Genomic DNA, 14,535 nt, shown 5'->3' with positions numbered 1-14,535 from the left:
GCTCCGATGTATGGTACTCGAACCATAACATCATTCCTTCATCCGCTCCGATGTATGGTACTCGAACCATAACTTCACTCCTCGATCCGCTCCGATGTATGGTACTCGAACCATAACATCACTCCTCAATCCGCTCCGATGTATGGTACTCGAACCATAACATCACTCCTCAATCCGCTCCGATGTATGGTACTCGAACCATAACATCACTCCTCAATACGCTCCGATGTATGGTACTCTAACCATAACATCACTCCTCAATCCGCTCCGATGTATGGTACTCGAACCATAACATCACTCCTCAATACGCTCTGATGTATGGTACTCGAACCATAACATCACTCCTCCATCCGCTCATTAGAACCTTCAGAATACTCCCTGTATCAAGTATGGGTCCTCTGCTTTCAGTAGTACGGGCCCATACTACCTGCCACATCTACCCATACTTTCCACACGGACTATCCCGGAGCTCCTAAGTAGCTGCTCGACCTTCTCGTTCACCAAATCCGTCGCGCGCTCGCTCCCCAACGAAATTCTCTACTCTGCCAGCGCCCTCATCTGGCTAAGGTTACCCCCCTAGGCTCTTCCTAGATTCCCACACTTCTCTGCCATCAGCTGCTGAAGAGCTCCTAATGATGCCAGCCATCTACCTCCTGAATGTCGTCATATTCGCTTGGTAGCTGACTCCCATCATCGAGAGTTCCACAAAGCACGAAGCAAGCAACATTCGAGCATCGAAGAATATATATAACTCACTCTGGGTGATAACTCCGCTTGCTTTGCTCATCCTCAAAAGTACCACCGAACTCTGCAACTCTTCCCTCGCGGGTTCTAACTATTCTTTCGCTAAGTACCACGGTACTTATCTAGGTATCTCCCCTAGATTACTCCTCTACTCAGATCCCCTAAAGGATTCCAACTAAATATTCTCACTCATCACATACTCAAAAGCACATCGCATATAACAGCAATTCCTAGGCTAAGGCATCACAAATCAGGCCACTCTAGTCCTATGATATGGAATACCTAGCCTGTCTCTAGCATGCAATAATATCTCATAAAGTGCATCATAAATATCTCATAATACAAAAGTAAGGGTATTTTGGGAAATCACCGTTCAGGCTCTGGCTGATTGTACACACTGCTCTTTCTCGCTTCCTCTTTGAACTCTTCTTCGCTTTAGAAAATTATTTCTTTGAAAACTTTTCTTACCTCCTCAGTTTGAGTCCATATTTACCCGAAGGTGCATCCGAATCCCTCAAACCAAGGCTCTGATACCAACTTGTAACACCGTAAATTTCAAAACAATTTTTTTCATTTAAAAATAATCATTTAATTCTTAAAACACTTTTCTTAAAATCTCATTCATAATCGAATTACAAAACATAACTCCATTTTTACTTGCATAATAAACCAGGATCTTCAAAACGTGACTCTTTCTCTGGTGTGTACAATCGAGCCGGTGCCGTCCCGTGATCCTGAGAGAAACCTGAAACACATAACACAAAACACTGTAAGCACGAATCTTAGTGAGTTCCCCAAAATACCACACATAACACATATTAGCCACTCGAGGCTATAACTCTGTGGGTCCGTGGACCCTACTCTGTGAACCTTTCGGTTCTAACTCTGGGAACCTTCCGGTTCTAACTCTATAAACATGCACAACATAAATCACATAGAAATAATGCGGTGTAACACATAACATACACATCATACAGATACTCTGTCACATAACTCTGGTTACCTACTCAAGGTAAAGTATAGTGAGAAGACTCACCTCGCGTATCTCGATAACTCGCAAATCCCGGAAATCACTCGCGCTCGATCCTCCGAGCTATAATCCTCCTATAACACAATATATCTCTAATTAACACTTTCACAACTAAGGTTGACTACCCCTATCAAGTCAACACTGGTCAACTCTGGTCAACGGTCAACGGTCAACTTTGACCAGACTTGGCGAGTGCACTAGAGTGACTCGGCAAGTCTATACGTGTTCACTGACTTCCTAGGATCCTCTCTTGACACGTCGAGTACTTCTCTGACTCGACGAGTTCCACCTGGCATGAATCGCGGGGCCACCACGACTCAACTCGCCGAGTCTCAAGAACAACTCGGCGAGTTCCAGCTTGACTCAGTCCACCTGTCAACCCTCTCTGACTCTCCCTGACTCACTGAGTCAACCCTTAACTTGGTAAGACTACTCACTGAGTGGTTATGGACAATCTTCATGCTACTCGCCGAGTCTGTTCTTCGGACTCGGCAAGTCTAAGCCATGCATGAACTCAAACTCACTCCTGAGGTCAGATCCGTTCTAGTAACTCATAGATTCAGTCCTTCCAAGCACATTTATCACGTAAAGTTACAATCTTGGTGCTCATGCAAAGGTCCAAAGGCTTTATTTGATGATATGGTCTCTAGAATGCTATTCTAAGCTCATGGCCTCCATTAACACTCATAAAGCTTGAGGGAAAATAGTCTCTGGACCTCTTTGGGTCCAGATCTAAAGCATCAACACAAAAAGAGGCCAATTACTCCATGAATCATTCCACAAAGAAGCCCTAACTCTAAGATTTACACCAAGGGCTGAGAAAGGAACAAATGGTTACCTCAAATGAAGTCTCTGGACTCAGGAATCACTGGATTAGCACCTCCTTTGGTCTCCTCTTGCCTTGATCCTCTTCTATATGCAAAATCACCCACAAGTAATCAAGGATCTTCCTCTTTTCTCTCACAAAACGCTCAAGGACTCTTTTAGGGTTCTCTCTGGGGTTGGTGGCCGCAAATGACGGCCATAAGCCCCTTTAAATAGGTCTCATACCCTGAAATTTAGGGTTTCATTAAACAGCGTGGACTCGCCGAGTCCGGACGCGAACCCTTTTCCCAAACCGCGATCATACTCGGCGAGTTTGAGCTCCAACTCGCCTAGTCTCCTCACAAAACACCAAAATTAAGAAGAATAAATAATACCTGGGAATCCGGGCTGTTACACAACCACGAGTCAAAGTTAAAGTCAACTGTCAGTTGGCCCGACTCGCCGAGTTGACTTGCCAACTCGCCGAGTCCTTATCCCTTTGTCCGACCATAAACCCGCCTCTACTCGTCGAGTTAAGCACTGACTCAACGAGTTCTCCTTCTAAACTAAAGGCCAAAAGTCCTTCATCCTACTCGCCGAGTTGTATGAACAACTTGTCGAGTTCATCTTCATCCGAAGAACACTCTATGCTGAGACTCGCCGAGCTATATGAACAACTCCCCGAGTCTGTTCTTGAGGCAAGAAGATTGCCTTGAACTCGCCGAGTCATGACATTGACTCGCCGAGTTACTTCATGAGTGAGTCTGGCTTCCGACCCACTGAGTCACACCCCATGACTCACTACTCCAACCCGCAACACGAAAAAAAGGGAAAACTCGGGGACTCGTGACTCGACTCGCCGAGTCGGCCACATGCAAATACTATACACGCGATTCAACTTGAATCCAACTCATGCCATTCATAGATCTGGGTTTCTAGGGCCTGATTAACACGTAAAGTTTCCAACTTTACGTGTAAATAAACACCCATGAGGGTTTTAGGGCTCAAAATGCATCAAAAGAGTAGATCTAGGGCTTTCATGCAATATGGCTCCATAAAGGCAGTAGATCCAAGCTCCTGGAGCTCAATCATGCCTAGATCTAGAGGCTAAACAACTTATTACCAACCCTAATACACAAACAAGCTTGGGGAAAGGCTCAAGAAGGACTTTCATGGAGCTATAAGGGACAATAAGCATGAAAACAGAGGGAAACTGAGTTATACCTCAAGGAAATCACTGAGATAACCCATATATGCCTGGCCTCCTTCTTCTGTTCTTGATCTATTCTCCTTTCCTCTCCAAACCTTCAAGAAAACACACCAAAATGCTTCAAACTCACAAGGAACAAGGCTTGAACGAAGTATAGAGCTCTAAGGGTGAAGGGGGCGAGCTTGGGGGCGGATAAGAGGGTTTAAATAGGGTGCAAACCCTTGAAATTTAGGGTTTCATCAGACAGCGAGGACTCGCCGAGTCCAGAATATGGACTCGCCGAGTTGCCAACTTAAATGTGTTCCGGATCCTGTCTCTACTCGGCGAGTCGGACCTACAACTCGCCGAGTCCAAGGCTAAAAATGAAAACACTAAGATAAATTTTATGTACCAAGAACCAGGTGCTACAATAAGAATATGTTTATTAGACATTAACTAAAATAATGAGCAATTGAGTATTTCTTCGCCACTCCAGATAGAAGTCTCAAGTTCAAATCTTGTGGGTTTCAATCGATGTATGACCAACATAAATTCACAATGTAGTTGTAAAAGAAAGTGCTTAGTATCATTGTAAAAAAAAACCCTTTCCCCCAAACCTTACAAAATCAGGGGGTCACAATAGGTGATGGAAAACCCATTTTATGTAAAAATATGTATTTTTTGAAATGATATTTTTTGAATAAATTATATAAGATTAATGGTAAAATGTGTACAAAAAGTTTAATGGTAAAATGTACACAAAAAAGTTTAATGGTATTATGTGTACAAAAAATAGTTTAATGGTATAATGTGTACATAATATACAATAAAATCCACATCAGCAGCCACATGGCATGCCACGTGGCATGTTACGTGGTTGGTGACCTACTATTACCGGTAACATAATGGTATTTTTTGAACAAATGTGAAGTTTAATGGTCATATATGTACAAAAGCTATATTTGATTGGTGATATGTGTACAAAAAAAAGTTCAATGATATTTTTTGTACAAGTCTAATACTTCGTTACCCTTACAAGTCATTTTCCCTATTTATAGGGAAGGTGTGCATCTATAGTAATTGTTTGTTTTACCTAGCATTGATGGTTGCCAAACGTTTAAGGCATGATGGTTCCTATATAAAGGGTCCATTTTACCCTTACTTAAATATACAATTATTTTAAATGGCCATTTATATGTGATTACTTGAAGTATCAGTGATCAATATTGATAAATTTATGTAGAATGACGTTTTAAATGCTTGGAAGACAGTGAGCTATTTGAAATAATGTATTATCTATCCCATATAAGTCAAAATGGGATATTGTGTAATTATAGACAAATTAGCGTTGATAGTTTGTGCGTTTTAGTTAGGTCTGTCCACTATTTGAATAATACCGATCTGTCTAATTGGACAATTTAGATCGGACTATATGATCCAGATATTTGGATTTTTGGATTGGTTACCAAAAAAACAGAATTATCATTTTGGATTTTGGATGGTTTTGGTTTATAAAATAAGACACGAATACTCGAAAAACCGAACAACAAATTGTTATTTATTATCTTATTATATCTATAATTATATATTAATTTTGTAATTTGTTTTTTCAAATAGATTCAAAAAGTTTCACATAATAAAACGTTAATATGTATTTACTCTCAAAAGTTTTTTTGCTATAAAATATTAAAGTGTAATATATCTTTTTATTATTGCTTATAAATTTTAAATCACAGCTAAATAATTTGTTTTTGCTTCTTCTGTAAAACTAGGTGATATTAGAATTATATATCTTTTTAAAATGTTTCGATTTTTGAAAACCGAATTATAAAAACCGATCCAACCGAATTAGATCAGATTAAATCGAATTTGAATTTAATTTGGACTATTCGGATCTATGTTTTGAAAACCGAAATCAATTTAGATTAAATTGATTAGATCGGATCAAACACCCCTAGTTTTAGTAGTGAATCAAGGAATACGATATTGGGATCGGTTACACTTGGAAACATCTATGGCGATTGGCGAGTCCTTTATTACCGAAACAAAAAGGGAAAATGACTTATATAGGTAACTATGTTTCAAAATCGTTCAAAAAATTCCATTCAAGTTTGGTGTGTCTAAAAAACACCATCCAAGTATAGCATTTGTACAAAAAAACACCAACAAAGTACATTCTTTGTTCAAATTTGACCTTGTGGTAACCGGCAATTATCGGTAAAAAATAAATAAAGGAAAAAAACAAGAGGAAATGACTCAAAGGGGTAACTATGTTTCAAAATCGTTCAAAAAACACCATCTAAGTTTAGTATGTTCAAAAATCATCATCCAAGTAAACTTTTTGTATAAAAAACACCAACAAACTATATGTTTTGTTCAAATATTACCCACCGGTAACTGGCTTTTACAAGTTAAATGATGACTTGGTTTAACTGTTATGACATGACATAATAATTATTGACAAAACAATAAATGATATATTCCTCATTTAAAAATTGATTTAGGGTTTCTTCATGAACGAATGGCTTCTTCTTCTCCTATGATTGCTCTTCTTCTTTTAAAGCAGTGATCTCGAACTCAAGTCCAAACCCTAATTCTTGACTTAAGGCAAAAATGGCTCCTGTACCTGCCTCAATGGGCCTCCCTCCCCCTAAGGCCCAAATCCATAAAAAGCCCAAAAAGGCATCTAAGCCTAACTACAAGGCCTCTAAGGCCCAATATGGCCAAGAACCCTCAACATGGCCTTAAGCCCAAAAAATGACATGCTACAATCAAATGGGCCCAAGGCCTAACTTAAACAAGTCCATGCATACGCCCAACATATGTTGAAGCCTCTACGATCCGGATGCCGAACCAGTATGCCCGACGTACTCCTAGCGTACGTCCAGCGTACTCGGCTAGGGTCAAGAACCGCTAATCCTTCGAAGGCCATAACTTCTTCATTTTAAGTCTGATTTCGTCATTATTTATATCCACGGGAGCTAATTTAGGCATCATACAACCATACCGACGGTTATGGCCTTTGGATTGCGATTCTTAGTGTTACCTTAATGCTAAATTAGATTTCATCATTTCGGGGTCCAACCGAGGGTTATGGGCTTCGGAAACAAAATCGCAATTTAATTTGGACCCCGACATAGCTTTCTGATGCCAAAATTAGATTGCGATTCTTAATGTTACCTTAATGTTATGTATGCTATCTTTTTTTTCCTTACCTTACTTTGCCTCGGATATCATGTCTTTGGGGTATTTATAGGTTGCTCGTTGTTAGAAGAGTTTATAGTCTTGACCGGTCCTTCATTTATTATCCGGTCTATAGACAAGCACGTCTCTTGTCCTTTCCTTGTTATTTTATTGTTTCGTACCATTTCTTTTACATGTTTCCTGGGATATGGTTCCAATACTTGTTCACGATGTATTCAAATTTATATTCATTCATAACAAGTCGTGGTGTCTGTAACACCCATTTGGTGATGGATAATGTAGGTTGTGGGGACTGAGTGTTCGGTTTGTGTTGGAGCCCAAGGGAATATCCGTAAGTACCAATTTGAGCCTTTATGAAGTTTGGGTTTATGTTAGAAAAATTTAAGGCAAAATAGAGTTGATAGAAGTGTAGAGCTTCTCGTTTCCTTCTCGTGGATATAAAGAATGACGAAATCGGACTCAGAATGAAGAAGTTATGGCCTTTGGAAGATTGGCGGTTCTTGACCCTATTCGAGTACGTTGGGCGTACACTAGGATTATGTCGGGTGTACTGGCTCGAAATCCAGATCGCAGAGGCTTCAGTATATGTTGGGTGTATGCATGAACTTGTTTAAGTTAAGCCTCGGGCCCACCTGATTGTAGCAGGTCAGTTTTTAGGCTCAAGGCCATGTTGGGGTTCTTGGGCTATATTGGGCTTTAAAGGCCTTGTAGTTGGGCTTCAATGCCTTTTTAGGCCTTTTATGGATTTGGGCCTTAGGGGGAGGGAGGCCTATTGAGGCAAGGGTAAAGGAGCCATTTTTGCCTTAAGTCAAGAATTAGGATTTTGGACTTGAGTTCGAGATCATCACTTTAGAAAAAGAATAGCAATCATAGGAGAAGAAGAAGTCATTCGTTCATGAAGAAACTCTAAATTGATTTTTAAAGGTGGAATATATCATTTATTGTTTTGTCAATAATTATTATGTTATGTCATAATAGTTAAACCAAGTCATCATTTAACTTGTAAGAGCCAGTTACTGGTGAGTAATATTTGAACAAAATATATAGTTTGTTGGTGTTTTTTGTACCAAAAATTTACTTGGATAGTGTTTTTTTGAACATACCAAACTTGGATGGTGTTTTTTGAACGATTTTGAAACATAGTTACCCCTTTGAGTCATTTCCACTTGTTTTTTTTCCCTTTGCTTATTTTTTATCGGTAATTGCCGGTTATCACAAGGTCAAATTTGAACAAAAAATATACTTCGTTGGTGTTTTTTATACAAATATTTTACTTGGATAGTGTTTTTTGGACACACCAAACTTGAATGGTATTATTTGAATGATTTTGAAACATAGTTACCCATATAAATCATTTTCCCAAACAAAATTTAGCTTTGTTGGTCGTTGCATATAAAAAGGAACGAAATATTATAATATATTTGGTTCAAGCATTTTATGAACAAGTAATCTGGATAATAAGTTAACGCATAAACATTATAATACATATTTTGTGTGGAGTTTGTCACTAACCGAAAGATGCTTTTAGGCTACAAGGATGGATAACACATAACATATTCTCATATCAAATTTTTACGTTTTCATGTCATTTTTTTGTTGCCATATCGATAGCATTTCTTTTTGTAGAATTTCATAAAGAGTGGTAACATCTTTATTACATTTAATTTTTTTTTCAAACATACATAGTTTATATTTTTTATAAAACACAAACAATAAAAGTAAATAAAAAAAGTTAGAATACATTAAAACTTAAAATAAGACAACTTCATTTAAAATATTAGTTGATACCTAAAAACATGACTTAAAACCTAAAATTTAAAACACGACTTAGCTTAAAACATAATTTAAAACTAGATTTAATACATCAATCCTACCATTTATCCCAGTTATATTGTCTTGCGATTTTCGCACTTACAATGCTGAAAATCTGAGGATCATTTTCAAACAACTTTGATTAACTTTTTTTAAAAAAAACTTTAGCACACAGTTCCTTTCTCTTTTCTTTCCCACTTCTAAATATTTTTCAAGCTTACTGTCCAATCCTTTGATGTCGTTCCTTATCTCATCCGCTTCACTCGATGAACTTTGACCACCTTTTAGCTTTCTTTTAACTTTATCTCGTCCCATAGGAAGAGTTGAAGCTTCATATGGATCTTCGTTGTTGATTTCAATCACAATATACGCATTAGAAGATTGAGAGTTGGTTGACTCAAAGGTTTTGTTTCGTTTGGACATACCCGTAAAATCATCAACACTTTTTAGATTCAACCATTTTGGTTTGTTCTTCATGACTCCCCAAAACACCTCATTTGCAAAAGCTTTTTCGAATTTTGCCTTATAAATTTGACGACATTTTGCCATTACATCCATCTCATTTGTACCGCTTTGTGGGTTGCGGGTTACGGATCGCGTTCATGTAGATGCTATTGAACTCCACTAAATTTTTGTTGGTGGTCCTCCATTTTAATTACACTTGACTAGTAATGCGATACTCTATTCATTCTGATACAAAAACTTTTCCAAACTCTAAATTTAAAGTTTGTCGAATTTTGGCCATCCCCCGTCGTCGGATCCTTCGATACAACTAACCATTCTTTCGCCAATGCCTTCTCTTCTTTATCCTTCTATCCTTGGCATTTTGCCTTTGCTTTTTCTTTACTTTTTTCTTTGGGGTCTACTTCGGGCTCTTGAACGGGTCCTTTATTGGAAGAATCGATTGACTCATCGACCAGGTGATGTGGTTCGGGTTGAAAATTAGTTTGAGGTTGGGGTTGGGAAAAGAATTGAGTTTCTTGAACCAACTCAAACGAATCAAGTTTGAGATTTGGAGCAGGTATGGGCTGGGATTGGAAATTAGTTTTGGGTTGGTTTTGATAAAAGGGAAATCTTCATAAAAGTCCCAATATTTACGGAAAAGTTACACTTTAGTCACAAGATTTTTTTTTGAACGAAAAAGTCCCGAAAACCGACAAAAATTTACAGTTTGACCCTTTTTGACCGGTTGAAACCGGTACCAAATTAATTTGGGACTATTTCGTAAACTAATCCAAAATATTGAGACTTTTCTGTAAACAAAAAATATTAGGACTTTTCTGTAAACAAAAATATTAGGACTTTTCTACAAACAGAACCATTATTATTATTATTATTATTACTATTATTATTATTATTATTATTATTAAAAAAAATATAAATAAGAATACTATTTTTTGAACTTGTTATTATTAATATTGTTACTAATACATATAAATGCATTTAAGGGAAAAAAAATAATATTAATGACATTGTTTAAGGGTGAATGTGGAGGAGATGTTGATGCTTTTAGCATTGAAATCATAAATGTTTGCTTGTATATTTTTACTTTGTTATGGTCATTTCACATTTGTTGTTATTGTTTTCAATTCAGAATAATAATACGTAACAATTTAAAAGAAGTTACATATTTGTAAAATTATTTATAAATAGTTTAAGCTAGAAGGATTTCTCACTTTGTATATAAAAATGTTTAAGGTGGAAGGATTATTTTTCAAATTCAACAGATCCACTACAAACATCTACATAGATAGCCCATATCAAAATTCAAAAATATTAATTACAATATCTTGTTTAATAAAAAGTAATAGGACATGTTTTTTGGATTAATACTATTGAATTTTGATTAATACTTTTGAATTATTCCTATTACTTTTTATTAAACAAAATATTGTAATTAATACTTTTGAATTTTGATATGGGTTACCTATGCAGATGTTTGTAGTGGATTTGTTGGATTTGGAAAGTAATTCTTCTACCTTAAACAATTTTATATACAAAGTGAGATTAAACTATTAATATGCAACTTCTTTCAAATTGTTAAGTATTAATATTCTGAATTGAAAACAATAATAACAAATATTAGGTACAACTCACTTACAGCGGGTTTTTTTTCGCAAAACCGGGCTTCGCTGGAGCAGCGTTCCAGAGCCGAAAGACTCTTTTCTCGAGGCTTCGGGAGCCTCGGGGCTTCCTTCGGGTGCTAGGGGGTTTACCCTAGGCTTTAGGGGGTTAGGGAGGCTTAGAGAGAGAGTTTAGAGAGAGAAAGAGGAGGGTTGAGGGGTGAGGAAGTTGGAATGCCCGGCACCTCTATTTATAGGGGTGCTGACTGACCTAATCGCCGAGTAGGAGGACCTACTCGCAGAGTTGGTACATGTGGTGGCCTTCTGGTGGTGCCACGTGTCCAATTCTGGTGGTGCCACGTCACCCCCTATCGCGTATCAGCCTTCAAACTTAGAAAAATCATAACTCTCGCATACGAGCTCCGTTTTCGACGTTCTTTATATCCACGCGTAGGTAAAATCAAGATCTACAACTTTTGTTTATACTCCGTCAGCTAATTCTCGACCGATCTCAAATTTAACAGTAGGAGGCGTTTAGATTGTTAAATGACCGCGGAGAATTCGTAACTCCTTCATACGAACTCCGTTTTCGTCCATCTTTTTACCGTTGAGTTCCTATTAATGAGATCTTCAACTTTCATTTAGGTCGCGTAAGCCAAAAACCGCTCGAACTAAAATTCGAGTTTCGGGCTGTACACTGCTAAGCCGAATATTAGAAAAATCATAACTTCTTCATACGAAGTCAGATTTGGGCATTCTTTTTATGGATTTTCTCGGTTTAACATATTCTATGACTTTCATTTAGATAACTAAGGCTAAAAAGTCCTCCATCGTAAATTCACTATTTACGTCTCCCGGTGCCGTGTCGGTTCCGACGCGAAACTTCGACGGGTCATAACTTCTTCGTTATAACTCGGATTTCGGCGTTCTTTATATGCACGGAAACCTTGTGAAATATTCTACAACTTGGTTAAGATTATTTATTCTAAATAATATTTTGTCGAAAAGTCGTTTTCGACTCCTATTGCCTCTAATTGACTAGCCCGGATCTACGGACGTTACAATTATCTCCCCCTTAGGATGATTACGTCCCGGAATCATCAACGAAACAGGGTCGTATAATGACTCCATACGTCATCTCTTCATCCTAGGTAATAATTATAATTTCTACATTCCTTCAAGTCTATCTCTTAAACTCATTGGCTGTAAGAGTACTCGATCGTGCACCTGTTCTCTACCTCAGGCTAGACTCCCAATTATGACCTTCAAGTCACAATCTCGATCCTCCCTGGATACGAACTTGAGATAATTTCTTTTATTATTACTATGGATCGATGTGTCATATTCTAATGACCTATCATCGTATGTTGCAACACTTAGACTTAGGTCTCTTAGAGTTAAATTCTAAAACAGACTATGCCTTCCTTCATGTTCTAATGTGATATAATCACACTTTAACATTAGGCATTTCTAGCTACCAACTTCTTTAACAACGAGCGCGATATTCCTATTGATCGCTTTGATTTCAATCGTTTGGTTTAAGTCGGACACTACATCGATCTTGATTTTCTAAACCACATAGCATACTTAGCGTAGTCGGACTCAATTCGATATGACCACTAGGGTCGGAATATCAACAATCTTCTTAGTCATTACCGAAACAATGGTAACGACATACTTGAATAAAACAAAATCAATTACTAGCTTCTTGGTAACCTTGTGACTCTCCCTGATCCAAGTGTGAGTCCTGTGCTTCTGGTAGTATAGGCCTCTACTACCATTCACACCTACTCATACTCGTCCAAAGTATTGTCTCGCAATCCCCAAGTCCTAAAATCACAAAACAATTTAACACATACGAGTGTGTCCAAATAATCATAAAAATTTCCCTAAACTCTACTAGGGCTTCTTCCATGCGTATCTTAAACTCTACTAGGACTTCTTCCATGTGTATCTTCAAATTTCCCTAAACACATGTCATCTTAAATGAACACCATTTAATAATTAACAAAGTTTCCAACATTATAAAAATCCAGGATCCCCATTCGTGACTCTTTTCTCTTGTGTGTGTACAATCGAGCCGCCTTCTTCCTACGATCCAGATAAGAACCTGAAACTCATAACACATAACACGGTAAGCACGACGCTTAGTGATTTCCCCAAAATAACACAGACAACACATATTAGCCACTTGAGGCTATAACTCTGTATTACCCTCTGGTCAATGTGTCTCAATGGGATCCTCCAGTCCCATAACTCTGCGGACCCTCATGTCCTTACTCTATGGACCCTCTGGTCCTAACTCTGTAAACTCTTAATCATACACATCATAAATCACATAGCATAACACAGTGCATCACATCATACTAATAGCATATAAGGTACTCTGTCACAACTCTAATTACCACTCTAGGTAAAGTATAGTGAGAAGACTCACCTCGGATGATGAACAAACCCTAAAAATGTTGCTGTTACGCACCATCCACTACTCTTCAAATGATGCTTCAACCACAGAAATGCTCAAATCCAAAGTCTAGACTCCAACTCTATTCTCTTCCATGCACCTTCTTCACTCCAAAGATCCCACATGAACACTTATAAGCTCACAATGGCCACACACCAGCTCATTAACAAATATTAGGGTTTGAGAGGGTTTATGAACTGGGGATGGTGGCCAGAAATGAGACCATCTCATTCCTTATATAGGGACACTTCTCTTAATTAGGGTTTTCCTTTTGTGCCTAGTACGCCCAGCGTACCAGGTGACTCTTGCTTAAGGAACACGCGCATTTGTACGCTAAGCATATGCATACGTACGCCCAGCGTACTTCGCTGCCACAATTCTCAACTTTAGGGACTTATCTTGCCAAATCTCCAAACTTCCATAGCTTCTTGATATAACTTTGATTCCAAAAAGAATCCTCATACCTACGGATAGGTAATGAGATGCCCTACATTTCTAGCAACCCGAGACCTCCTCATGCTCGACTCGTGGCCCATGAACCCCTAATCACAGACAATCCGAAACAGGATGTTACAACAATCCCAAGCACGCCCTAGCCTTCCCAAGGCAACCGAAACCAACCTTCATAGGTCCTAAAACCCGAAGATGAACAAATTCCATGCAACGAGATCACATCTACTCAGTTTGAAATCTGTAGTCTCGAGATGGTCTGACTCCCTGACAGATCGCCCATACTGAATCATTGGTGTTGAATCCAGTCCACTCATCTCCCAGCTGGAAACTCGACTTCTAATAACTTAAGGCTCCTACAAGAACAAATGTCCCTATAGAACACTTATACTTGACAGAAGGCTCAGATAATCCTTCAAGTAGAAGATTCGTCCATACAACGGTTAGACTTAGGTGAGAGCTGCACAACAGGGTCAAATCAATTACTCTGAGATTATTTAATCTCGCTGCAAGTGACTTAGCACTTTCGATCATCAAGTTACTCCACACACACGAATCCCCAAATAACTACTACTGTCTGAAGCATCACACTGCCTTCTATCTACTTTCCAAAGGTAATCGAGACCTCTGTGGTCCCCACTTATCTGCCCACTATTTGGAATATCGGATTCCTACTCAGTTGTTGAGCTAAAGAACAACCTCACAATCGCCCCACACGGCTTCCGAAAGAAAATTTCGACCAATAATAATTACCTAAACCATCTCAACACTAAAC

This window comes from Lactuca serriola, chromosome 5 (genome assembly GCF_051521515.1).
Source record: "Lactuca serriola cultivar US96UC23 chromosome 5, Lser_US96UC23_V15, whole genome shotgun sequence".
NCBI classification, from domain to species: Eukaryota; Viridiplantae; Streptophyta; class Magnoliopsida; order Asterales; family Asteraceae; genus Lactuca; species Lactuca serriola.
Note: the sequence above shows the minus strand (reverse complement) of the source record.